Genomic DNA, 24,947 nt, shown 5'->3' on the forward strand with positions numbered 1-24,947 from the left:
GTCTGGTTAATTTGGGGCAGATTTACTAACTGATTAATTCAACCACTGCATCAGCTATGTTCCAGATACTGATGAAAATACTATACTCACTGGGCATGGTGGCACACACCAGTAATCCCAGTGACTCAGGAAGCTGAAGCAAGAGGATCACAAGTTCAAAGCCAGCCTCAGCAACTTAGTGAAGTCCTAAGCAACTTAGCGAAACCCTGTCTCAAAATAAAATAAAATAAAATAAAATAAAAAGGGCTTAGGATGTGACTCAGTTAAGTTCTCTGGGTTCAGTCCCAGATACAACAACAACAAAAAATAATACCAATAGTGATGGACAAACTCTTGTTTTACTGTCATGATCTTTGGATTGTCTCAGGAGTATTTGTAGGAGCTATATCATGTCTTCAGCCTCTAATTCAGGAATTTGAAATAAGACAACTGTTTAAATGAAATGTTAATTTTTTAAATTTTATTTTTATTTTTTGATACCAGAGATTGAACCTAGTGGCACTTAACCACTAAGCCACATCCCCAGCCCTTTTTAATTTTTTATTTTGAAACAGATGGTTAGGGCCTCACTGAGTTGGTGAGTCTGACCTTAAACTTGCTTCGATCTTCCCGCCTCGGCCTCCCAAGCCACTGGTATTATAGGCATGCACCACTATGCCCAGCTAATAATAATGTTCTTAGTATGGTATTTAGGAATTCAAATTTTTTGAAATGCCTTTTGTCATATACACACACATTCATCATTTATGTTATTTTTTACATAACTATTTAAAAAGTAATAGCTTAGAGTGTTACAACATAGTGATGTTAAATGTAATTCCCATGTTACTACAATGAAAATGGCTATACAATATTCAAAAAGAAATGAGAAGGGAACTAAAACATGACACTGAAAAATCAACTAAACACAAAATACAATAATACAGGAGGAAGTAGGGACTAAAAAGCTATAAAGCATATATAAAACAAACAGGAAGACAGAAGTCCTTTCTTATCAGTAATTACTTTAAGTGTAAATGTATTAAATTGTCCAGTCAAAACTTAGAAATTGGGAGAAATTTGCTTTCTATAGGAGACTCAACTTTAGATCCAAAGACACAGACAGATTGAAATAAATGGGTGGAAGAAGATATTCCATGCAAATAAGAACCAGAAGAGATCAGGGTTGCAGAAAGACAAATACTGTGTGATTTCACCTGGATGAGGCACCTAAAGTAATCAGATTCATAGACAAAAAGTAGAATGGAGGTTACCAAGGGCTGGGAGAGGGAGAATGGCAAATTGTTGTTTTTTGTTTTAGTACTGGGGATTGAACCCAGGAGTGCTCAGCCACTGAGCCATATCCCCAGCTCTCATTATATATATATATATATATATATATATATATATATATTAGAGACAGCATCTTACTGAGTTGCTTTAGGGCCTCTCTAAGTTGCTGAGGCTGGCTTTGAACTCACAGTCCTCCTACCTCAGACTCCCGAAAAATTATTGTTGAATGTATAGGGTTTCCGTTTTGCAAAATGAAAGAGAGCTGGAAGATAGTGGTAATGGCTGCACATCAGTATGAATGTACTTAATGCCACTGAACAATACACTTCAAATGGTTAGTTAGCATGGAAAATTTATGTTACATACACTTTACTACAATAAAAAAGAAGGTGAGCCAGGCGCAGTGACACATACCTGTAATCCCAGCCACTCAGGAGGCTGAGACGGAGGATCGCGAGTTCAAAGCCAACCTCAGCAATGGTGAGGCGCTAAGAAACTTAGTGAGACCCTGTGTCTAAATAAAATACAAAATAGGACTGGGGATGTGGCTCAGTGGTTGAGTGCTCCTGAGTTCAATCCCTAGTACCCCCACAAAAAATAAATAAATAAATAAAAAGAAGATGAGGGCTGGGGTTGTGGCTCAATGGTAGAGCACTTCCCTAGCACATGTGAGGCACTGGGTTTGATTCTCACCACAAGCTATTCTGTCCATCTACAACTAAACTATTTTAAAAAATAAAGAAGAAATAAATAGATAGATGGATAAATTTAAATAAAAATAAAGGTATTGTGTCCATCTGCAACTAAAAAATATTTTTAAAAAAGGTGTGTGTGTTCTTTAAAGTAGCTTGTAAAGAAGTCAAAAGTTTTAAATAGTAGTCTAGTCTGTTCATGACTTATGTTGTTTCAGAATGTTTTTTAGTTTACATTATACCTTTTTTCTGGGTTGGTCGAGTTCTGTTTTTTTGAACAATGAAATGATTAACACAACAAGGAAAAAATAATGTGAGAAATCAAAGATAGGACATTTTTAGTAACCTCCTTTGGTGTAAGATCTGTAAGAGGAACTATAGACTACATTATCCTTTGTCCAAGATGTTCACTAGATTCTATGATCTGAATTAAATGTGTATTTGAAAACCAAAGTCCAGCCAGACACAGTGATGCACACCTGTATTCCCAACAACTTTGGACGTGAAGGCAGGAGGATCATGAGTTCAAAGCCAACCTTAGCAAAAGCTAGGCACTAAGCAACTCAGTGAGATCCTGTCTCTAGATAAAAATACAAAATAGGGCTGGGGATGTGGCTCAATGGTTAAGTGCCTTTGAGTTCAATCCCCAGTACCAAAAACAAACAAACAAAAAAAATCCAGAGTTCGGTTATATAGTATCAGTGAATTAACAAAAGAAAAATATCAAATTATTCTTTATATAAGCACACTTTTATAGATACAAGTTTCCCCCACACCTGGTACTAGGGGTTGAGTGATTGAACCCAGGGATACACTACCACTGAGCCATGCTCTCAGCCTTTTTATATTTATGTTGAGATAGGGTCTTGCTAAGTTGCTGCAATTGGCCTCAAACTCACAATCCTCTTCCCTCAGTCTCCTGGGTTGCTGGGATTACAGGTGTGTGTCACTATGCCGAGCCCTGTTTTATCTTAAATTGTCACCTCATAGAGTGCTATCATACATGAGTAATTTAAAATTACTGTGCTACTCTTGTCCCTCAGTGACTCAAAAATAATTAAGACCCTTGTTGTAATGTTATAAAAAAAATCCAGTTATGTAAAAAGGTAAGGCCTCATTATTACAAGGATAATGAAATGACAAGTTTGAACCTACTATAAAAACAATTTTCAATCATATTGTGTCCAAACTTACATTATGTTAGAGCCTGTTATTGTGCAGTTTTACTGTACTCTTAATGTTAGCAGACCTCTTGACTAATCACTTTTTTTTTTTTTTTTTGGTATGGGGAATTGAACTCGGGGCATTCGACTACTAATACCTACTAAAATAGGCCACATCCCCAGCCCTATTTTGTATTTTATTTAGAGATCAGCCTCCCAAGATGCTGGGGATAATTATAGGCGTGTGCCACCACACCAGGCAACTAATTATTTTTTAAATTTTTTGTTGCAAAAATTTTCAAGCATACAGAAAAGAGAAGAATAAACATGGACTTACTGACATCTATATTTAACATCTATATTATGTTTTGCAATATTGGCTTTATACGTTTATTAGACTGACACATTATTTCTGTTCTATAAGGTGCAAGTTAGGTCTACCAGCCTAGTTAGAGGCAGGTTAGATTTTAGGCTGGAATGCTTCAGTGGTGATGCCATGTTTTCCATAACATCAGGAATCATATAGAATAAAGTTGTCTGCAGTTAATGATATGAGTGGTCATTTTTTTTTAAGCTAAGGGCAATAATTTAATGCAGTAAGCTAAATTCACACAAAACCTGTATACTGTGAACTACAAAAGTGGTTTTTGTAGTTACAGTTTTAGTCAACTACACATTTCCACAAGTACTTACAAATATGTTAAAAAAACACTTCCCCAAATGCTTATCCTACCATTAGCTCATTAAATATTGCCATTCCTGCTCCTGAAAGTAGATGATTGGGAAAATGAGTTCTAAAACTTAAAAAGTAACCTAGGTCCAAAAGGTTTTAAATCAAAAAAGTCTTTCAACATAGAAGCATCAACATGAAACTTTTAAGTTTCTAAAAAAATAAAAATAAAAAAATCACTCTTTAGAAAATATTAAAACAAATTATCATTTAAAACACATAAACATTCTTACAAAAACTTGTAGTTTCAAATATCATCTCCTTAAAAGAAAACCAGTTCACTATGTTTAATAACATCTCAGACCACTGTTGTCTAAAAACTTCAGAATATGTAAGGCATATGTCTCAGCTGTCATAGTCAAAATGACACTTAGATTTCACATATTAAACAGCTATAGTATAGCTTATAATGGCACAAATATACATAACACATAAATACTACTTCATCCTTTACATAGTCAAAAGTCAGAAGGAACTGCATAATTTGTAAGGTACTTTAACTTACGTGTAGTCATTAAACTCAGTAAGTAATTCAAGTATAGTCATGTAAAGGCAGGTAATTAAAGGCTCAAGGACCACTCTAAAATCAAAGACATGAAAATAAAGGCTGAAAACTTTGTTTCTCCATCTTTCATTTACATGCCTAGATATTAGGACATTACTGAACAAAATACACAATTATTATATATGATTTCCACAGAATATAATGAAATTTCATGAAGTACAAAAATTATCAATATCCGTAGTTTGCTTCATCAAATGCTTTTCTAGCTCGTTTCAATTCTTCATTCATGGTAAGCAAGTCTTTAACCCTAGCAAAATTCCTTGGGTCCTTTCGAATCAAGAAGACCATATCTTCAACTTGTACTCGACCTTGTCTTCCAATTGACATTGCCTTGTGAGTCATTTCAGTGATGAACTCAATGACAAGATCTTCAAGAATATCCACTGACTCAGTATAAGGATTCTGGTCATCCCCAAACCCATACATCATACATCGTAATTCTTTAGAAAAAAAGTCTCTTTCTTTTACCCTGTCCACCTTCTGCACCTCCTCCAATTTCTTCATTTTCCTCCTCAAAGGTCGGGTCTTCTTCCTCATCTGCCATCATGAGTGGTCACTTAATTAAGGTAGTGCTACTGGGTCTTTCTCCTGTAAAGGTTCTTTTTTACCCCATTGTGTTTGTCAAAGTATTCGTTATTTCTGGTGGGGTGAATAGGTATTTTCTATCTTGAGTATTGTTCTGACCTGATAGGTTTTTTAAAATCAACTTTATCAAAATATACTATATATACAGTAAAATATAACCATATTAAATGTATAATTCAATGAACTTTGACAAATATATAGCCTAAATCACCACCACAATCAAAATATAAAATATTTCTGTCATCTCAGAAAGTTCTCTTGTGACCAGGTAACAACGGAAGTGTTTTCTATCTTATGGATTAACTTTACTTATTCTGTATTTTCTTTAAATGAAAGAGAGTATGTACTCTTGTATCCAGTCTCTCCCTTTCGATACATATATTTGCTTACCCATTTACCTGTTCATATATATTTGGGTTATTTCCAGATTTTTACTCTTTATTTATAAGAATATACAAGTAATATACAAGATTGGACATGTTTTGATTTCTCTAAAAGTGGAATTGCTAAATCATATTGTAAATGTGTGTTTATAAGAAACTGCCAACGTGTATTCCAAAGTGACTGTACCATATTATACTCCCAAGATATGGGAGTTCCAGGGGCTGGGATTGTAGCTCAGAGGGAGAGCGCTCGCCTAGCATGGGCGGGACCTGGGTTCAGTCCTCAGCACCACATAAAAATAAAGGCATTGTGTTGTGTCCATCCATCTACACCTAAAAAATAAATGAATAAATGTTAAAAAAAAGGATATGGGAGTTCCAGTTCCTTCACCAGCATTTAATATCATTGGTTTTTATATATTTGGCCATTTGAGTGGATATACGGTATATTTCATTGTGGTTCTGATTTGCATTTGATTGCTAAAATGCTGAGTCTTATAATTTTTTGGCCAAACATATATCCTTTTTAGTATTTTACCCATTTTTAAAATTTGGGTCAGTCTTAATTCTATGTATTAATCATTTTTCAAATATATGTATTGTGAATGTTTTCTTCAGATTTTGGCTTGCTTTTCATTTTCTATATTGTAAATTTTTAATTTTGGTGAGATCTGATTTATCAGTATTATCTTATGGTTAAATCTTAAGACATTTTTGGCCCACACTAAAGTTGTGATATATTCTCTTATGTTTTCTAAAAAGTGTTGTAATTTTAGTGTTCTGTTTGGGCTATGATCCTAAGAATTATTTCAGTTGTTGAGGTCCAGTTTGAGTTAACAGTCATGGTTTTTCTTTTCAACATAGAGATGCAGTTTTCCCAGCAGTTTTCCTCATTACCTTTGCAACTCTACTGAATACAACTGACTATGTATGTGTGAATCTTCCTTTGATTGTGTTCAGTTCCATTGATCTATATGTCTATCCTTATGCCAGTGTCCAGTCTTAATGACTTTAGAATAATAAGTCCTGGGATCAGTTACTGTAAGTCCTCAAATTGTTTGGACTATTCTCATTTTCATCAGCTTATCAGTTTCTATAAAAAAAAAGATGGCTGGGATTTTGATTGGAATTATACTGAATGTATAAATCAATTTGATGAAAATTGACCCCTCAATAATATTGAGGAGTCTTACCCTATGTATTTTCAGCTTATGAATTTTTGTTCATTTTTTGTTAGATTAATTCAGTTGTCATTTTCTAAATCCCATATTATCTAAATTTGGCCCCATATTATCTAAAGTTGGAGTCCATTCAGAGTGTCTTCTGTATCCCTTTGATGTTACCCCCAATAGTTTGAATACTTTCTTTTAAGCACAACAAGCTTTCATAGGCTCACCTTATATTTTCCCTGCCCAGACTTAGAATTAGCTCCAAGGAGATCAGATTTATTTATTTGTTTGTTTGTTTGTTTCCTTTCTTTCTTTCTTTTATTTTTCATTTTCTTTTCTTTAGTTGTTATTGGACACAACACCTCCATCTCATTCATTCATTTCTGTGTGGTGCTGAGGATCAAACCCAGCACCTCGAATGTGCTAGGCAAGCACCCCACTATTAAGCCATAATCCCAGCCCTCAGATTTCTTTTAATAGAGAATGAAATTTAGGCACTAATGTCTGAGCTATGAAGGTCTGGGCTTATTACTGTGAGCGTCATTTACTTTTTGTTCTTTCTTAGATTTATTTTTTTTTAATATTTATTTTTTAGATGTAGATGTACACAACACAATGCCTTTATTTTTATGTGGTGCTGAGGATTGAACCCGGGTCCTGCCCATGCTAAGCAAGCGCTCTACCGCTGAGCCACAATCCCAGCCCCTCTTTCTTAGATTTAGTGCTATGCATTTATTATTGTTTTATGATCATGAGTTAATTTTGGTATATCCAATTAAATTTAAAGTTAGAGGGATTTTATTAAATTTCTTTAATTTTTTCCCCACTTTTACATTGAAAATCTCAGTACTTTTTTTCCTCTCCTTTTTTAAAAATATCTTTATTTATTTTTGTGTGGTGCTTCGCACATGTGAAGCAGGTGTCTTCCACTGAGCTACAGCCCCAGCCCCTTTCTTTCTTTTTATGGAACTTCTTTATCCTTTTATACATATTAAGCAGTATCAAAACTACAAAATTTTTAGATTTCTTTGCAACTCTCTTTGAATGTAGAATATATCTCAACAGCAGTTCCTGCCTTTTTAAAAGTATTTTTTAGTTATAAATGGACACAATACCTTTATTTATTTATCTTTTAATATTTATTTTTTAGTTGTAGTTGGACACAATACCTTTGCTTTACTTATTTATATGTGGTGCTGAGGATCTAACCCAGTGCCTCACCCCCATGCTAGGTGAGTGCTCTACCATTAAGCCACAGCCACAGCCCCCAGTTTTTGCTTTTTGTAATGGGAGTATATTAGACAGTTTTCTGTTACTGTAACAAATACCAGAGGTAATCTCCTTATAAAGAGAAAAGGTTGGGGACTGGCATTGTAATTCAATGACAGATCACTAACTTAGCATTTTTGAGGCCCAGGGTTTGATTCCCAGCACTGGTGGGGTGGGGTGGGGGCCCAGATAAAGTTAAAGAGAAAAGCTTTATTTCTGCTCCTAGTTTTGAGGTTTTAGTTCATTTGTCCCATCCCACTGCCTTTGGGCCTGTGGTGAGGAAACACTTCATGATGGGGAACACATGATGGAGCAAAGCTGCTTACCTCATAACCAAGCCACAAACAAGACAGCAAGAAAAAGGGGTAGGGTCCCATTATCCCCTTCAAAGTCATACCTCCTGTGACTGGAAGACCTCCCACTGGGTCCTACAAGTTTCCACCACCTCCCAATCATACCAGGCTGGGAACTAAACCTATAACACATGGGCCTTTAGGGAGCATTTTAGATTTAAACTATAGTAGAGGGATTAGCTTATAAAAGGCTCACTGTTTTGTATAACAGTTATTAATCTGGGATAAAAACATTAAAACAAAAATCATTTGACAGAGATGGAAAATGACCCAAAGCATGTTAAAACCAAAGAGGAATCGCCATTTCAAAGAATGGGCCTGTACTGGTGACATTTGCATTAAGCAGCTCTTAAACTGTGAAGGGCAGCACACTAGAGCACAAGCAGAGATCCTTGTTCTTAATGACTTGAGGATGGACATCAGGCAGCCCAAAAATTTGCATGTAAATTAGCATCCAATCCTTGGCCAAAACCTGAGTCCTTATGTGAAGCATACTCTAAGAAGCTTGCCAGGAAATAACTGGCTGAAAGGCAAAAAAAAAAAAAAAAAAAGGAAAGAAAGAAAAAACTAAGCAGAAATTTTAGCTATTGCTTACTGCAGGCAAACAAACACTGATCATTAGAAACCAGTAATGAGTATATTAATGTCAGACAAAATGGATTTCAAGCCAAGAAAAAGATGATTCATAATGATGAAAGGGTCAGTTCATCAAGATACAATAATCTTGGATATTTGTGTAACTAACAATACAGCTACAAAATGCATGAATCACACCCTGACAGAACTAAAAGAAGAAAAAGACAAATCTACAATTGTAGTTAGGAAAGTTAATAACCACTTTTCAGCAAATAATAGAACAAGGAGATGGAAAATCAGTAAGACTATGGAAAGACTTCATCCTATATGCTACTATACAACTTTACCTAATTGGCATTCACAGACTATTCTGCTGCACAAGAGTAGAATGTATGTCTTTTAAAATACACATGTACCATTCAGCTGCATTATATACTGGATTGTTAATCAGTCTCACTAAGTTTATAAAGATTCACATACAGGGCTGTGTGTGAGGCACTGGGTTCAATCCTTAGCACCACATAAAAATAACCATAAATATTTTTTATTTAATTCATAGAACAATTCTGGGGGTGGACACATTTAACTCCATCTCACAGATGAAAAAGATGATTTAACTGAGATCATACTGATTTTGGTATGATTTTGGTATGATTTTGGTAAATTGTTTTACCAATGGTTCCTAATAAAACATGTCGCCTTATCTAAGCAGTCCCCTCCCACACTGACTCTGGGCATTCTGTCCTTCTACAACTACAAAAAAAAAAAAAGATTCAAAGTAAGTTCTGTGACCCATCAGAACTAAATTAAAAATCAGTAACAGAATGATACCTGGAAAATGCCCAAACATACAAAAATTAAATTATTCAAACAATAATTTGTTGTTGCCTTTAAAAACTATCCCTAACTTTATAGCAAACACAGCAGTGTTTTATTGCTTTTTACTATGCTGGATGTTAACTGCATTTCTTTTACTGGTTTTTCCTGATATTACTTAAGCACTACATTCAGCCATAGAGTTGCCTGGAGGGCTGGGTCTTTCCTGTGTCTTCTTTCATCCTCACATAGGTAAAATTGGCCTCCCTAACAAAGTTGAATGGCCCTTATCAGTGAGCTTCGGCTTCTAGCAAATGGATTTGGCCAAACCAAATCACAAGGACAAGCCCAGAATCAGTATGGGAGGGGACAACTTGGACAAGAAGGCATGATTCATTAGGAACCATTGGTAAAAAAATTTACCAAAATCAGTATGATTGCAGTTAAATCATTTTTCTCATCTGTTAAATGGAGTTTAATGTACCCACTTCAGAATTTTTGGTTAAGTAAATTTTTATGAAATTTACAGAAAGGTATATTCCAAAGCTTTTAATCAGTTTGCATATCATCAAAATTGATTTGAAAACACTGGAAAATTCTGTTTATAAGCAATTGTTAAAATATAAGCAATTGGAGCTGGGTGTGGTGGCACACGCCTGTTATCCCAATGGCTGGGGAGACTGAGCAAAAGCAAGGTGCTAATCAACTCAGTGAGACCCTGTCTTTAAATAAAATGCAAAATAGGACTAGGGATGTGGCTCAGTGGTTGAGTGCCCCTACTCTCAATCCCTGGTATCAAATATATAAATAAATAAACAATTGGAATCTCTTGAGGATTTTGAGGAAACAAACCAAACTAATTCCCCCTGCTCTATGCTCACAACACAGATCACTTTCATGATCCCAAAATAAACAAGAATTTTTTTTTCCCACCAGCCAGCAAGCATTCAGTTCTTCAATAGACACCTGGCAGTGATTTAGTTCGGCTCTGACATTATCAACCTGGAAATGGCATCAGATCCCACAGATTGGCCCCAGATTGCCCCCACTTTAGATACAAGTCACAAGCCCAGGTTTCCAGAACTTCTGCCAACTGCCTAAAAATTGGGATTCCCACAATCCCCTTGCTTTTAGGCCAAATTAACTGGCTAGAGCCATTCACAGAACTCAGAGAAACACATTTACCAATTATAATGGGTATTTTAAAGGATATGAATAAACAGCTAGATGAAGACATATATAGGGCAAGATCTAGAAGAATCCTGAGTCCAGAAACTTCCATTCCCATGGAGTTGTATACCACCATCCCAACATGAAAATGAGCTTTTGTTCACCTTCCTGCAAGCCTCCATGCATGCAACTGTCCATAAGCTCTCCAAACCTTCTCATTTTATGGAGACTTCATTGCATAGACATGATTGAAGTATGGACAACCACGTAGAAATTTATTGGACAAAGGAGTATGATCTAGTGCTAATAGACTGAGTGGGGAAACCAAGCAAGGCCTGTCCAGATTCTTCTTGGCCTCTCTATGCAGCATTCATTCTTACTGGCATGTGATAGGACCCCTCCTGAAATGATGTCTTATGATCTTCTCTCATATAGGTACACTGATGATTTGGGGGATGGGATACTGAGGGTTTAACTCAGGGACACTCAACCACTGAGCCATATCCCTAGCCCTTTATTGTATTTTTATTTAGAGAAAGGGTCTCACTGAGTTACTTAGAGCCTCGATGTTGAGGTTAGCTTTGAACAGTGATCCTCCTGTCTTGCCGCCCGAGCCACTGGGTTTAAGCATGTGCTTGGAGGATTTGTAGGATGAACCAGAAAGCAAAAAAAGAAAATATTTGATTGGTTAATGTGGAGCAGTAGCCTTATTTAGATCCTTTCCTGTTAGAAGGTAGTTGGCAGTTTTTGACTGATGAAGCTTTTTTCATTTTACCCTTTACACTGAGTTGGGTTCCTATTTATTTACATAGGAATCCAGGATACTGGAGCCACCTTAGTCTCATGGCCTACCAATTAATTATTTTAAAAATTAACATCAGATCAAAAATTAATTCCAAAGTAATCTAAATGTAACAGGTAAAATTATGAAACTCTGAAAAGAAACCATGAAGTAAGTCTTTATGACCTTGGATTAGTTTCTTATATTTGACACCAAAAGCCCAAGCAAAAAATGTGGGGGGAAAACTACATAAATTGAACTTCATCAGAATTAAAAACTTTCATACTTTAAAGGATGCGATCAAGCCAAGTGTAGTAGCAACACGCCTGTAATCCCAGCATCTCATGGAGGCCCTCAGCAACTTAGTGAGACCCTGTCTAAAAAAAAAAAAACAGAGAGCTATGGATGTGGCTCAGTGGTTATGTACTCCTGTGTTTAATCCAGAAAAATAAAAATAAAGGATGCTGTCAGAAAGGTGAACAACATCTCAGAATGGGAAAATATGTTGCAAATCATGTACTTGATAAGGGACTTGTTTCGAGAATACATGAAAACTCATCTTAAAAAGACAAAAATAACAAGACAATCAGCCCAATTTTAAAATGGGCAAAGACTCTGAATAGATAATTCTCCAATGATGTACAGATGGCTAATAAGCACTTGAAAAGATGCTTAACACCATTAGTCATCAAGGAAATGCAAACAAAGCCATGAGTTTCACACCTACTAGAATGACTGGAATCAAAAAGGCAGACTTTAATAGTTGTTTGCCATGATATGGAGAAACCATATGCTGCTGGTGGGATCAACAGTGATTCTGCAAGTGAGTTGTTGCTTTATGACCCAACAATGTACTCCTATCTATACACCCTAGAGAAATGAAAACATGCACACAGAAAAAGTTGTATATGAATGTTATAACTACATTATAATAGTCAAAAAATAGAAACAACCCAAGTGTCCATTAGTTGACAAATACAGAATATTATTTGGCCATTAAAAAGATGGAATTACTGATACATGTTACAACAGAGATTAACCTTAAAACATGCTAAGTGAGGGGCTGGGTTGTGGCTCAGCGGTAGAGCACTCGCCTCGCACATGTGAGACCCTGGGTTCGATCCTCAGCACCACATAAAAATAAACAAAATAAAGATACTGTGTCCATGTATAACTAAAAAAAAATTTTTAAAAAAACATGCTAAGTGAAAGAAGCTAATCACAAAAAAATCCACATATTTTATGATTTAATTTATATTAAATATCCAGAAGAGGCAAATCTACAGACAGAAAGCAGACTAGTGGCTGCTCAGGGCAGCAGGGAATGAGCAATAGCTCAATCATACTGAACTGTTTCAGGGATGATTAAATGTTCTAAAATTGACAGAAATGATTGCGTGCACTGTGAATGTACTATAAACCATTGAATTGTAGTCTTTAAATGAGTGAATTTATGATATATGAATTATATGTCCATAAAACTATTACCAAAAAAGGGAGGGAGGGAAGACAAAAGAAAGGTAAAGATTCTTTTTTTTCTGTCTTTTAATTACATATTAAATTTATTTTTTCATGAGCCATCAAAAAAGCTAATTTTTCAAGAATATTTACCAAATGATGTCCCTTTAAGCCAAAACTCTAATTACTTTACATAACAATGTATATGATACCCCAAACCATTCAATTTTGAACTTTAAAATGGTTAGGATGGTAAATTTTGCCTCCATTTAAAAAAAATTATATGCTTTAAAATCTCTTAAGATAACAACATTAATTCAGCCATAAAACCCCACTTGAACAAATCAGAGATCAGGTTGTTTTTGACACCAACTTCCCAAGAAGAGGTCGACTAAAATTGTATTATGAGTGGAATCTGTGAGAGTCGATCAGAAAGCCACCAAGAGAGGGTCATCAGAATTCTCTCATTGGGGGTGCTGGGATTGTGGCTCAGTGGTAGAGCACTTGCTTAGCATGTATGAGTTACTGGGTTTGATCCTCACTACCACATACATATATACATACATACATACATACATAAAATTAAAAAAAAAAGAATTCTCTCATTGGAAATTTCAAAGTTAAAAGAAAGAGACCACCATTCTAATATGTGAAACAATTAAGCTGAATTTATTACTTGCTAAATAACAGAATGATCTTTTTTGTTTTTTAATTTATTATAATTTGTTATATATGACAGCAGAATGCATTTCAATTCATATTACATATATATAGCACAATTTTTCATATCTCTGGTTGTACACAATGTAGAGTCATGCCATTCATGTCTTCATATATGTAGTTAGAGTAATGATGTCCATTTCATTCCATTTCCTTTCTTATCCCCATGCCCCCTCCCTTCCCATACCTTCCCTTTGCCTTATCTAGAGTTTGTCTATTCCTCCCATGTTCCCCTCCTCATCCCCATTATGAATCAGCATTCTTATATGAGAAAACATTTGGCATTTGGTTTTTTGGGATTGGCTTACTTTACTTAGCATTATATTTTCCAACTCCATCCATTTACCTGCAATTACCATGATTTTATTCTCTTTTAATGCTGAGTAATATTCCATTGTGTGTGTATGTGTGGTGTGTGTATGTATATGTATGTATGTATACACACACACACACACACACACACACACACACATACAGTTTAAATATCCAATCATCTACTAAAGGACATCTAGGTTGGTTCCACAGTTAGGTATTGTGAATTGTGCTGCTATAAACATTGATGTGGCTGTGTCCCTGTAGTATGCTGTTTGTAAGTCCTTTGGGTATAGACTGAGGAGTAGGATAGCTGGGTCAAATGGTGATTCCATTCTCAGTTTTCTAAGGAATCTCCATACTGCTTTCCAGATGGCTGCACCAATTTGCAGTCCCACCAGCAATGTATGGGTGTGCCTTTTTCCCCACATCCTCTCCAACACTTATTGAAGAGAGAGAGAGAGAGAAATTTTTAATGTTTATTTTTTAGTTTTCGGCGGACACAACATCTTTGTTTATGGTGCTGAGGATCGAACCCGGGCCGCATGCATGCCAGGCGAGCGCACTACCGCTTGAGCCACATCCCCAGCCCTGTTTATATTCTTAATAGCTGCCATTCTGACTAGAGTGAGATAAAATCTTAAGAGTTAGTTTTGATTTTCATTTCTCTAATTGCTAGAGATGTTGAACATTTTTACATATATTTGTTCATTGATTGTATATCATCTGTTCAGTTCCTTGGCCCATTTACTGATTGGGTTATTTGGTTTTTTTGGTGTCAGGGTTTTTGAGTTCTTTATATAACCTAGAGATTAGTGCTCTGATGAGCATGTGGTAAAAATTTGCTCTCATTCTTTAGGCTCTCTATTCCCCTCACTGATGTTTCTTTTGCTGAAAAGAAGATTTTTAGTTTGAATCAATAACATTTGTTGATTCTTTTAATTCTTGCACTATCGAGACTTACAGGACCTAATCCAACATGATGGAGATTAGGGTCTACTTTTTCTTCTTTTAGGTGCAGGGTCTCTGGTTTAATTCCTGGTCCTTGATCAACTTTGAGTTGAATTTTGTGCATGGTGAAAGATAGGGATTTAATTTCATTTTGTTGCATCTGGATTTCCAGTTTTTCCAGCACCATTTGTTAAAGAGGCTATCTTTTCTCCAATATATGTTTTTGGCACCTTTGTCTAATATAACTGTAATTATATGGGTTAGTTTCTGTGTCCTCTATGCTGTACCATTGATCTACCAGTCTATTTTGGTAACAATATCATACTGTTTTTGTTACTATTGCTCTGTAGTATAGTTTAAAGTCTGGTATAGTGATGTCACCTGCTTCACTCTTCTTGGCTAAGGATTGCTTTAGCTATTCTGGGTCTCTTATTTTTCTAGATGAATTTCATGACTGCTTTTTCTATTTCTATGAGGAATGTCATTGGGATTTTGATTGGAATTGCATTAAATCTGTATAGTACTTTTGGTAGTATGGTCATTTTGACAATTTTAATTCTGCCTATCCAAGAACAAGGGAGATCTTTCCATCTTCTAAGGTCTTCTTTAATTTCTTTCATTAGTGTTCTGTAGTTTTCATTATAGAGGTCTTTCACCTCTTTAGTTGATTCCCAAGGTTTTTTTTTTTTTCAGGCTATTGTAAATGGGGTAGTTTTTCTTTCAGAGGATTTGTCACTAATATACAGAAATGCCTTTGATTTATGAGTGTTGATTTTATATTCTCATACTTTGCTGAATTCAAACATTAGTTCTAGATGTTTTCTGGTGGAAATTTTTGGGTCTTCTCGGTATAGCATCATATCGTTGGCAAATAGTGCTAATTTGAGTTCTTCTTTTCCTATCCATATCCCTTTAATTTCTTTCATCTGTCTAATTGCTCTAGCCAGTGTTTCAAGAACTATTTTAAATAGAAGTGGTGAAAGAGAGCATCCCTGTCTTGTTCCTATTTTTAGAGGGAATGTTTTCAATTTGTCTTCATTTAGAATGATGTTGGCCTGGGGCTTAACATAGATAGCTTTTAGAATGTTGAGATATGTTCCTGTTATACCTAGTTTTTCTAGTGTGTTGAACATGAAAGGGTGCTGTATTTTGTTGAATGCTTTTTCTGCATCTATTGAGATGATCATATGATTCTTATCTTTAAGTCTATTGATGTGTGATGAATTACATTTATTGAACAGAATGATCTTTACAAAACATTCTCTCTAAACAATCAAGAGCTGATATGTAGGATTTAGGAAAGCATGAATTTTAGGGATTGGCAGACTGGGAATGTTTTAGGGATTGACTCACTCCTAGCATGGGTGGAGGTTTTGTTTGGGGTTTGTTTGTTTGTTTGGTCAGTTATTTGGTTGGGTTGGAGGGAGCAGTATTTTTGCTGCTGGAGATGGAACCCAGAACTTGATTCTAAGCAAGTGTTCTACACTGAGCTGCACACTTCACCCCCTGCTCCCAGCCATGGTTTTTGGAGATGGCAGACTACCCGAAGCAGAAGTAAAGGCATGAATACTGGATGAGGCTGGAGATGATTGTCAATCAGACAAGCATGGAGCTGTCACTGGAGGATGACTTTCAGAGGCATGCCTGTTGTAGCAGAGCAGTCACTGTTTCAGACAGATTTAAAATTGGTTTTATAGTCACTTGTTTAGTAAGTTTTTTTGTAATAAGGACTAAAGACGAGGCAGTCATTCCCTTTCTTGAATTTGTAGAAGAGGAACTTTTTTCCAGTCCCTACTATTTCTGACAGCTGCATCATAACTTAAAAGCAAAAAGACTATTAATCAACAAACAATCACCAAAGGCAGCCAAATCAAAAGGGAAGTTATTGGGGCTGGGGATGTGGCTCAAGCGGTAGCGCTCTCACCTGGCATGCACAGGACGCTGGGTTCGATCCTCAGCACCACATAAAAATAAAACAAAGATGTTGTGTCCACCAAAAAATTAAAAATAAATATTAAAAAAGAAGTTATTTAAGCTTGTGCTGAAAATATTAGAATTATTAAAAAGAGATCATTTATTATTAAAAAGTGGTTATTGAAAGGAAACAGTAGTTTTTAACTCAGTGGCACTGAATGCATCTTAAGATTAATATCAACTGAAGTAGTATACCTCTTCAAAGTAAAATCTTTTCTTAGAAGAGCAATAGAAATTACTTTATATAGGATACTCATTCAAAACAATTATCAAACACTTATCAGAAGAATAGCACCGAATGTCAGTGCTCCAGTCATTAAGGAGCCTAGTTATATTTAAAAGGTCAGCAGTTGCACAGATGAGTATAAAGTAATGTGTATGCTACCACATTTTGAGTGGGTCTGTATAACCTGCCTTGGGAGCAGAGAAAGGGGTATGGAGTAAGGAGGCGGGGTGGTCATGAAGATCTTCAGAGAAAGGATAATATTTGAACTGACTCTTGAAAGGTAGGAACTCACCAGACATCAAAAGGCAATAAAAAGATATTATGCACAGAGGGACCCTCATAAACAGAGGCATGAGAGCACATGATATATTAGAGGAACAGCACATAGTAGTGTGGGAGCGCAGGGTGTGTGGAAAGTAGTGGAGGAAATAAGTTAAATTTGAAAGATGGCTTGTTCCATGTTAAAATTTAGTTAATTCATTCAGTAGGCACTCCAGAGTTTTTGTAGAAGTTTTTAGCAGGGAAGTGACATGATGAGACCATGCACAGCCTGTAAAAGATGGATTATAGAGGAAAAGAAAAAGACCAAGAGTTGAATTATAAGGCTGAAAATACTGGATTTCAGGATGTTCTGAGGGGTAGCCTTGTTAATAGGGGGGGGGGAAGTAGGCTTTATGGCATACTTCCTTTTCCCATTCATAAGTTATGTATTTTTTAATTTTTATACCTTTATTATATTTATTTATTTTTATGTGGTGTTGAGGATCAAACCCAGGGCCTTGCATGTGCTAGGCGAGCGCTCTACAGCTGACCAAAACCCCAGCCCCTCATAAGTTATATTTGATGTGTCATCAGTACTATGCTCTTGTGAAGATACAGTCAGTCAAGGGCTGGAGGTGTAGCTCAGTAGTAGAGCACATGCTTATCTAGCACAAGACCTTGGTTTCAATCTCCAGCACATACCCCCACCCCCAATAGATAGATAGAAGGAAGAAGTATGCTATTGCCATGTTTAGGTCGACTGCTCTTGTGTTTATGTTCTTTTCCTTTCTCCTCCTCTCTGCAAATGATAAATTACCTTTTATACCCAAGAAGAATTGCTTGTGAATATCAAAATTGTCCTAAATAAATAAATGGGAAATAATTTAATAATGAAAGGGGGGAAATGCCTTGATTTCTGATCATTTTCTTGGTTTCCTTAGATAATTAAGTTGAAAGCTGAAGCCCGGCTAGACCTGCTAAAGCATATTGGCGTTTCTGTGGACACATGGCTAAAGAGTGCCATGAACCAAGTAATGGAAGAACTGGAAAATGAGCGATGGGCCCGCACTCCTGCAGCCACCAGCAATGGCACACTACACTCGGTATGGTTTCTTTTCTTGGATATGATGGGCTTTCACTAAAGGATGAAAAAGAAGTACAGGAAAAAGAAGAGAGAAGATAAAAGCAGTTTGTTAATGTTTTTTTTAATGTGCAGAAAAAGAATACATTCTCATTAATGGGGTTATCAATGATTATCTACCAATCTCATTATTTATTCTATTCATGAAGTAAATGTACTTCTTAGCTAGAAGTAGTAGAATAGAAAACTTAACCTAGCCTTTCTGAAGTTTTCAGAAGTCATCTTTAGTGAAAATGAAAAACATTCAGAGTTGTAAAATCTTAAAGAAGTGTGAGTGAGGCGTGGTGGCACACAGCTGTAGTCTCAGTGACACAGGAGGCTGAGACAAGAGAATCGCTCAAGTCCAGGAGTTCGCACCTTGCCTGCACAACATAACCATACCTGTCTCAAAATTAAAATAAACAAATTTTTCAGCAGTGTGGAGGCTCAGTGTAAAGGTAACTCCAGCTCCCACAGGCTCTCATACTTGATTGTCAAACCTGGGGCACAAGCTTAAGTTTTCTTACTTCACATCCAAAGGTCTTTCCACTTGGATGTCATCCAGTTCAACTTTGGTTTGTCATGTTAAAGATCTAAGAATCAGAAAAGTTCATTGATTTCCCTGATACTACATAGGTGGATATGTGATGCATTCTAGTCAGACCAAATTCCTACTGCCACCTTGTTACCCATTACTCTCTCTCATCTTGTTTATTTCCTTAATGGTGTTATCACAGTTTGTACTTCTCTTCTTTGTTTTCTTTTGTTTATTGTCCGTCTTCCTTTCTGAAATATAATTGCCATATCTGCCTAGTTCATTGCTCTGCACAGCTAAATGTCTGGCACATAATAGGTTCTTCATATTTGTTGAAGGAAGAAATGGAGAAAAAGATGGATACATAGGTGGGTGGGTGGAACAGTAGCAAACTAAAAGCTAAAATCTCCCAAGTTCCACTGTATTTGTAATGTTGTGTCCTTCAGAAATAAAGCGTCCTTGATAGAGAAATTAGCCAAAGTTTTAAAACATTCTTAGAAGTTTTTTCAGTTTTTTCACATAACATTCTGATTTTTTTAATGGGCATACACTTGCACATTTAAAAAGGATTGTGTGTGGGTATACATTTAAGAAGACAAGATCTATTGAAGGTTTATTTTTATTTCACTATTAATGGTAATTCAGTCCAGGGGAAAAAACCACACATCACCCAAATGACTTTGGGGTTAGAAGAGCTTGCCATGTTTTCATTAGAACAGAGTTGCTTCATGTCATGGAATATTTCTTCCTATTGCATCTTTTAAAAGATGTTAATTCCAATCTGCTTTAGGTTACTTTGTTGTATAGTTTATAATGTCAGCAAATTCTGGGCACAAACTTGCTTTTGGCTTCTACAGCAGCAGCACTGTTTCCAACCAATCAAACCCATTACTATCCTTGGACTAGCACCTCTTCTGACTAAACCACCTGAGAAGGTCCGTATCACTTCACATTGTGCTTACTTCCAGGCAAATTGGAGGTAAATAAAACTTTTTTCTCTCCTCAAAGAGCTTACAAGCTGGGAGAGAAGACAAGACTTTCATAGACCTTAGTGATACGTAGCAGTGTGTGACTGGGCCACTGTGTGGCCGCTTGAAATTGCTTACCTCTATCATCAGCACACCTTGGGAAAAGTCACTTCTTTCTGGATTTCCGAGAGAATGTTAAGTTAATTGATTCCAAGATCTCCAGCTCTAAAATCTCATAGTTCTGTGACATGCAGCCAGAAAAGCTCAATACTAGTTAGAAGAAGTTTGCCTCATGCAGGAAATGTCATTTGAAGGTAGTCCTTGAAGAATTTTAGCAAGAAATAAAGAGGAAGGGCTCCTGGATATAAAGGAGGGGAATGAAGGAAATGTGCATCTAGTGGTATGTAGACATCAGCTCATCTAGAGACATGTCTCTGGTAAAGTAAGTATTTTGCAATCTCATCCCACATTTTCCTTCTATCTAGTCAGTCTTGGTAATCCTATGTCTTCCCTCCTCATTGAGGGATTATATTTTGTAGAAGATCTACTGACAATATAAATTAAAGAGAGATTCAGTCACAAAATTATTTAATGAGGTCCCAATATTTATTTAACCTGCTTTTGAATAACATCTCTAAAATAACTTAGAGAGGATTGTATCTCTTCACACTGACAGCTAGGTGGCTGACAAATGTAAAGCAGAAGCACACATTCTAGTAACCAAATATTTTCTTCCATTATAGATGCCAACAAAAGCATTAGTCATCTAGAAAATATGATTGATACTACTGGTAGACATTAACAGTATAACTGAAAATTGCCTTATAAAATATAAATGTTTTTTCAATATACAGTCTATTTACCTTATAGAATAAGGAAGGAACTATACTTGAGCATTGACTCTTTGTCTTCTGCTTCATACATGGTACAGAATATAAAACTGGGAAGAAAAAAAAAAGAATCTCAGAATATGGCAACATTGTTTAAAAGGAGAACAGTCTGCTGATGTAAATGTTCAGTTGGTGGGTAACTGAAGAGCTTCCTGTGTTTGAATTGCTGCCAGTGACTTAGTCTGTCTTTATGTCATTCATCCCTCCTTTTTTTTTCTTTGTTTTCCCTTACTCAAAATCCACAACCAATTTACAACCTAACTTTTGAAATTATATTAACTTTATGATAGGAAAAGTTACATAACTATATTACAAAAAAAAATTTAGAAAACAGAATGGGGAGGCAAATGACCAAAAGTTCCATAACACTACAGATAGCAATGTGGTATAATTCGTTCCTCTTTTCTTTCTTCATTTTCATGTAATTGGCAAGCACAAATTATATATATTTATGGTATACAACATGTTTTGAAATGTATTCATTACTGATATATATATATTTTAAATATATTTATCATAATTAAATTAATTTTGTATTTTTCCAGCCTAACATGCCTTGTCACTAGATGATCTTCATAATTATTCTTCCAGTGCCTGTACAGTATTCCATTAGGAAGGCATAATAAAATTCACTTAAATGTTCTCTTATATGCTCATTATTTAGACTGCCTCCAAATTTTTGCTATTTTAAATAATATAAAAAATTTTTACACATATAATTGGCTTTCCATATCCCTGGATTCTGCATCCATGGATTCAACCAACCACTGATCAAAAAAATTGGGAGAAAAATCACTTCAATTGTGAACATATACAGACTTTTTTTCTCTTATCAATATTGCCTGGACAAAATAGTATAGCAACTTTTTTAAAAAATATTTTTTTAGTTGTCACTGGACCTTTATTTCATTTATTTACATGTGGTTCTTAAGACTCGAACCCAGTGCCTCACACATGCTGGGCAAGCACTCCCATTGAGCTATAACCTCAGCCCCAGTAACAACTTTTTACATAGCATTTACATTGTATTAGGCAATGTAAGCAATGATTTAAAATACATGGGAGAATGTGTGTTGTTTAATATGCAAATACTATGCCATTTTATATTAGAGATTTGGACATTGATAGATTTTGGTATCCATGAGAGGTCCTGGAGCCAACCTGCCTTGGATACCAACAGGTGACTGTATTTTTCCATACTGAGAATTTTTCCTGTAGTACAGATTTTCAGAGTGGGATTAGTTGGACAGAGATTTGCAGTCCTTGTTTAATATTGGTTTATTTTTTTCTTAAACTTTCTAATTATAGCTAATACTATGTACTTGTCTTCCCTATCTTTAGCCACTTCCCCCAAATATTGAACAAAAGGAAACAGTCAACTTTGTCTAAGAGTATGATGATTGAATATGAGAGTTACACAGAAATTCTGACTCCAGTCATTATGAAGACCATGTTGAATAGTATGATTGAAATGCAAGGAAATTAATCTTTTTTTGTAATGGAAAACCTCTCAAATTTATTAGTAGATTAAATATTTTTAACCGTTGAGATGTAGTTTAGTTCCATCAGCCCAGGTATTGCCTAATAGTTCTTGCAGTATAGAGGTCTTTGTTTTTGAATATGAAAATCTGTTTTTGGTTTAAGCTAATCCCAGTGAAAAGAAACAGCGGATTTTTATAAATGCAAACTGTTGAAAACAGTTTGTAGAATGTGCCTACAAAAATCTTCAGTTGCTTTTGCATTTACAGTATTTCCAAATGAGCAATCGTGGTTTTTATTTAACTAAACTCCATATTCAAAAGAGCCTACTCTTTTAGTGAAACTAACAAATCCTCAGTAGGAACAGCTTACTTCAGTAAGTATGCCTTGAGCCAGTCCTTCTTATGAGACCCTTCACTAGGTACTGAGAATTACTAAATTGAATATGTCTATTAAGTTAGTGCCCACAGATCAAGAGAACCAGTCTCACTTAATGACACCTACGGCCAAAAGGTAGGCGAAAAGATGTACAGAATTTCACTCTGAGGGGATGTATACTATGTTCCTTGACTTTCTGCATAGCCATAATAACAAGTGCCAATCTAGCAATCCCATTAATGGGTACATATTCAAAAGAAATGAAATCAGTATGTTGAAGGAGGTTATCTACTTTCCCATGTTTATCACAGTGCTATTCACAATGACTAAGATATGGAACCAACCTAAACATCCATCATCAGATTTCTGGGTTTTAAATTGTGGCATTTAGTTGGGCTCAATTGTGCATATCTGTCCAGCAACTTGGGAGGCTGAGGCAAAAGGATCACAAGTTCAAAGCCAGCCTCAGCTACTTAGTGAGACTCTAAGTAACTTAACAAGATCCTGTTGTAAATTTAAAAATAAAAAGGTCTGGGAATATGGTTCAGTGGTTAAGTGCCCCAGTACCAAATAATTAATTAATTTAAAATATGGCATATATATATATGAATGTTGTTGAGCCATAAAAACAGTGCAGTCCTGTCATTCATGACAGCATGGATAAATCTAAAGGACATTATGTCAAGTAAAATAATCCAGGCACAAAAAGATAAATATCTTATATTCTCTCTTATATGTGAAATCTTAAAAAAATTATCTCAGAAGTAGAGTTGAATGGTGGTTCCTAGAGATTGGGATGATTGGGTGAAGGTATATGGTTAAAGAAAATATGATCATAGTTAGAAAAGAATAAATGAGGAGATCTCTTGTACAGCAAAGTAGCTATAGTTAATTACGGTATGTTATTTATGAAAAATGTAACAAAAGTAGATGTTATGCTCTTAGCACAAAAATGTGAGGATAAATAAATTATAAAAAATGTATGTACATATATGTTATTACTAGAAGAAAAGCCATCAGAAAAGATAATGAGCTGAATGCAGTGGCAAACACCTGTAATCCCAGTTACTCCTGAGACAGAAAAGGCAAATTTGAAAGCAGCAGAGGCAACATAGTTTAAAAAAAAAAGTAATCATATTTATCTCTACATAGTGGAATACTGTGTTGTTATTATCAACTTTATTTTGTTTATGATGACTTTTTTAGGAAATTAAGTTATTAATTCAAAGTTCTTAAAACTATCTCATCAATTATGATTTCTATGAAATAAAGGAATTAACTTAATTTCTTACAAGAAAAAAATAAAGTGCCTGACACAGTTTCTTATACATAGCACATGTTAAAAATATTTATCTGAACCTCAGAAAAGCCATTTACTCTAGTTCTGACAGGTGCATTACTACTCAATGGAGGGAGTTCACATTGATAGAGTGTATTATGACCCAGGTATTCTGCCAAATACAATCATACGTTATATATATGTGCACAATTAATTAATGAGCACAAAAATCCTGAGTGTATTTACGTTGAGGACACACACTTGGGAGAATTAAATACCTCCTAAAGGCACACAGCATATAAATGAAGAGAAGTGACATTTGAACCAAAATATATCTCCCTCTGAAGTCCTGCTCTTTATCAATTTTTTCACCATCTCTGAGTTCCCTTTCTTCCTCTAACTTCTATGATGTTTTAATAGCTGTGCATTCTTTTATTATTTTTCATTTCTGAAGCATTTGTTGAATCATCATTGAAGGTCCCATTTCCAATGTAGTTAATGGTTTTATAGCATCAAGTACTGTATGAAAGATGACATTAAAATTCCCAAGTTTTATTAATATTTTTAACAGCTTTACTGTGATAAAATTGACATACGATAATCTACACATATCTAAATGTGCACAGTCTGATACATACAGACACATGTATACACCATGAAACCACCACCATTATAATGATGAACGTATCTATTACCCCCCAGAGGTTTCCTCATTTCCTTTGTAATCTGCCTTTCCCATCTCTCATTAGTCAACCAGTAATCCACTAGTGTTTATTTCTCAACATTTGTTTGGTTTCATTGGTGGATCTATTTGTCTAGTTTGATGCCAGTACTCCATTGTCTTAAGTCCTATAAAATTATAAAATGTTTTT

The 24,947-nt window shown here is 35.4% G+C and overlaps 2 pseudogenes; one reads left to right on the forward strand and one right to left on the reverse strand.

Moving 5' to 3' along the window:
* LOC143389228 (F-BAR and double SH3 domains protein 2-like) overlaps positions 1-24,947 on the forward strand; it is a 131,714-nt pseudogene that overhangs the window by 83,267 nt on the left and 23,500 nt on the right.
* Positions 4,591-4,966, reverse strand: LOC143389230 (transcription initiation factor TFIID subunit 13 pseudogene; annotated as a pseudogene).

The sequence above is a fragment of the Callospermophilus lateralis genome, unplaced genomic scaffold (genome assembly GCF_048772815.1).
Source record: "Callospermophilus lateralis isolate mCalLat2 unplaced genomic scaffold, mCalLat2.hap1 Scaffold_194, whole genome shotgun sequence".
NCBI classification, from domain to species: domain Eukaryota; kingdom Metazoa; phylum Chordata; class Mammalia; order Rodentia; family Sciuridae; genus Callospermophilus; species Callospermophilus lateralis.